We start from the raw sequence: 4,318 nt of genomic DNA on the forward strand, positions 1-4,318 counted from the left end.
TTCTCAAGATCAACTACCAAGTTGAATGGAAGACTAAATAAATATATTGTCTTGTTTCTCACATGAGGCCAGAGAAAGACTGAGAAGCTAAGGGCATGCCTGAGTTCTAGCAAATAGTGCCCAAGGCAAGGCCAGAACCTACCTTTGATTTCACGTCCTTCCATCTTTCCACCATTGAGTACGTTGAGGTTGAGAAAAGCCTCAGAGAGCTGTGAAATAAGCACCACACCACCTGCCTCTAGAGTTGTCTCCTATTGGAGTCTGTGGTTTGCCATTTTCAGTCCATACTCTTCTTTGGTGGTCAGAGTAGGGTAGTGTTGATTAGAATTATTAATCAGTACAAGCTAAAGTTAAAACTAGAAGTATATGTTAAAACGAGATTATGAACTTATATTTTTTGTTATCTACAGTGGCATAAAAACATTGAAATATTGTCAAATTCTTATCAGTCATAGTGCTCTAGCTAGACATTTTGGATCTCAATACAAATATCAGAAAAGTTCCATAGTACTTAGCTTTAGTTATTTTCTCATTAAACCAGTGAGCATTCGTGTGTGTGTGTGTGTGTGTGACCTGTTTAGGAAGTTACCATAATTTTTCAGAGAGAAAAACATAAACATTGATTGATACCATCTCCTTGTTTGGTCTCTTCCTTGCTCTCTCTCTGGAGATCTCAGTCATAAAAATAATATCTAGCCCTAACTGGTTTGATTCAGTGGATAGAGCGTCGGCCTGCAGACTGAAGGGTCCCAGATTTGATTCCAGTCAAGGGCACATGCCTGGGTTGTGGGCTCTATCCCCCAGTAGGGGGCGTGCAGGTGGCAGCCAATCAATGATTCTCTCTCATCATTGATGTTTCTATCTCCCTCTCTCTTCCTCTCTGAAATAAATAAAAATATATTTTTTAAAAAGAAAGAAAGAATATCTGTTGACAAGGGGAAACACAGAATAACACTCTTAGCAAGAAAGTAATTAACCAAAAGATTTGATTCTTAAAATAATTGGATATCATATGGCTTGGGCACATCTGGCTTGTTCTTCTTTGTGGGCCTGACTCTCCTGCCCAGAGCACACATTTCCCCGATCTTCCTCTGGCTTTTACCAATCAGGTCTTACTTCAAATGCCACCTAATTGGTGATGCCTTCCCTGAACACTTCCCCCAGGTAGCTCTTTCTCACCATTCCCAGTCTCTAATCATTGTCTTCTCCAAACTGCTCTTCCAGGCAATGACTTGAATTTGTGTAAGGTTTATTGTCTCTCAGCAAATTTCGTGTATACAAGAATGTATACATATTCTCAACTATAGTCATCATGCTATACATTACATCCCCAGGAGTTATTCATCTTGTAGCTGAAGGTTTGTACATTTAGACCAGCATTTCCCCAAGTCCCTCATCTCTCAGTCCTAGGTAACCACCACTGTACTCTCTGCTTCTGTGAGTTCTCCTTTTTAGATTCCACAGATCAGTGAGATCGTACAGTATTTGTCTTTCTATGTCTGGCTTGTTTCACTTAGCACAATGTCCTACAGGTTCATCCATGTAGTTGCTAATGGCAGGATCTCCTTTTTTTTTTGCCGGATAACATTCTATTGTATACATATGCACCACATTTTAAAAGTCTCTTCATCCATTGACAGATGCTCATGTGTGTCCATATTGACTATTGTGCATAATGCGGCAATGAACATGGGAATGCAGGTATCTCTAAGATACTGATTTCATTTCCTTTGATTACATGCCCATCGTGGAATTCATGGATCACATGACAGTTTTATTTTTAATTTTTTGAGGAAACTCCATACTGTTTTTCATAGTGGAAAACAATTTTCATTCCCACCAACAGAATATGCATGTTCTGTTTTCTCCACACTCTCACCAACACTTGTTATCACTTGTCTTTTTTATAATAGCCTCTGAGGTAGACTTTTTTAAACAATTTTTCCATTTATTTTTCATTCTCTTACGTATTTATTTCTTATACATTCATTCAGGTTTGAGAAAGGTGGGGTGGGAATGTCAACTGCCTGGGCAGAGAGGGAAATTGGATTAGTGCTTGTCATTCCTCCTTTTCCACTGCTCCTACTGCTCCTGGAAGACGCTTTTCTTCACTTTGGTTTTATTTAGGCCTTGTCCTTGATGTAGATGACACCCAGAGGAATTTCCAACCACAAGATACTATGGGCCTTGTTTCAACTAGATCAATAACTCAACAGACCTCTACAAAGAACAACTGTGATGGATACAGCAGGTCATATAAAGATGAGCAGAAATGGTTCCTTCTTTAAAGAGCCTTACAATGTAGAAGAGGCAGAAATATTCACATCTGCACTACAATGAGCATGAAAGATGGTAGAGTTCACGGGAAGGAAATTGTACTTGTTTAATTAAAAAGGCAATGAAAATTTGTTGTAAACATTCAAAAATCCAAAATATTTAAAAATTAAATACCACCCAACCGGTGTGGTTCAGTGTTTGAGCATCAATCCATGAACCAGAAGGTCACAGTTTGATTCCCTGTCAGGGCACATGCCCAGGTTGCAGGCTCCATCCCCGTAGGAGGCATGCAGGAGGCAGCTGATTAATGACCCTCAATCATCATTAATGTTTCTATCTCTTTCTCCCTTTCCTTTTCTCTGAAATCAATAAAAATATATTTAAAAATAAATTTTAAAAATGAAAATTAAATACCCTATTTATCCTATCCATTATCAACTTTAATGATAAATATCATTATCCAGTATAATATATATTCTTCCAGAATTTTAAAAAATGTACTTTCAGACATGTCCATGTACAGCTTAACAGTCTTTCTTTCTCTACCTTCCTTTCATCATCCTTTCCTTCCTCCCTCCCTTCCTTCCATCATTCCTTCCTTTCTTCTTCTTCTTTTTTTTTTTTTGTTAGAACAACTCAGCAAAATAAAATTCCTCTTTATTGTTGACAACATTGTTTCACACATACATCGAACAGGCCAAAAAAAATAAACAGCAATTTCATAGACAAAAAAAGGGAAAAAAAGAAACCCTTTATCTTTGGCCTTTTTAACGATCTCATACAAACCAACTACTTATAGTACAGCTAAGTACATACACAAAAAGTTACTGGAATGCTCGGAATAAGATTGTTTTTTTTGTTGTTGTTTTTGCTTTTTTTACAAGGTTTTTTTTCTCCTTTGAGATTATAATGAACATGGTCACACCACAAGTAAAGTCAGAAGTAGGACAGAGAATGCTCCAAAGGCTGGTTTGGTCATCCCAAGATCATTAAAAATGGCTGACCCCTAACAATATGTACAAAAATATAAAATGTAAATAAAAAATACAAACAAATTTTCCTTTTTAAAGTACTTTTAAGAAAAAAAGCAGAGCAGGGCCTTGGAAGTTTTGGTTCTTTTTTCCTCCCCTGTTGCAAATTCACGTTGTGGTTTTGGTTGGGTGGTGGAGAGTGCGTGTCATCTGCAGGTGGCGCTGCCTGAGGTGGGTGGGTAGGCAGGTGGGCGGGAGTCTCTACTCGAAGGTGACCACGTTTAGATTCTGAGACGGGAAGTGGAGGGTGAATAGGTCACGGAGGCCTTTAACTTTTCCTTTTTTTGCTGTCTAGTCATCCTCATCGGTCTTCTGCTTCTTGGTGTCAACATCATCATCCTCATCATCTTCAGCTGCCCGTTTGCCTGTAGCTGCCTCAGCCTCCTCATCTTCATCTCCATCCTCTTCCTCCCCATCACCTTCCTCTTCCTCCTCCTCCTCCTCCTCCTCCCCTCATTTTTCCTCTTCTTCATCTACCTCATTGTCAGCCTCCTGCTCCCCATTTTCCTCATTAGCGTTCCCATTCGCAGGTGCATCTCTTCCATTCTCTGTCTCCTCCACAACTTCCTTCTTCTCCTTTAAGTCCTTGGTGGTGATCTCGGAGCTGGTGTCCACGGCCGTGTCTGACATGGTGGGGCACGCCGGTGATCCTATGCAGCGGATTTTTTTTTAAAAAGCGGGAGTTGGAGGACTCTGGCGAAGAAGCTGCCGGAGTCCGCGGCGGTGGAGGAGGCGCGCGGCGGAGGTGGTTGCAGCAAGCGGAGAGGGAGCCACAGGAACAATGCAAAGATGGCTTTTCAGAGCAGCCAGTGGGGCCTTCCTTTTTTCTTTCCACGAAAATGAGATTAGTTTATACTATACTCAATATTCTGCAATTTACTTTTTACTTTTGACATATTTACTAGTATATGTTGACATTTTTTCCTTGGTGGTGTATAATGATCTAAAATAAAATATTGGCTGTAAAATATTCTAATATATAGGGCAATATAATTTTTGAACATTACTTT

The 4,318-nt window shown here is 39.6% G+C and overlaps 1 pseudogene; it reads right to left on the bottom strand.

Moving 5' to 3' along the window:
- Window positions 1-3,124: 3,124 nt before the first annotated feature.
- Window positions 3,125-4,117, bottom strand: LOC139016400 (prothymosin alpha-like; annotated as a pseudogene).
- Between the last annotated feature and the right edge of the window lie 201 nt (window positions 4,118-4,318).

Source organism: Myotis yumanensis, unplaced genomic scaffold, assembly GCF_028538775.1.
Source record: "Myotis yumanensis isolate MYYU_CA2020_CCGP unplaced genomic scaffold, mMyoYum1.0.hap1 SCAF_9, whole genome shotgun sequence".
NCBI lineage: Eukaryota > Metazoa > Chordata > Mammalia > Chiroptera > Vespertilionidae > Myotis > Myotis yumanensis.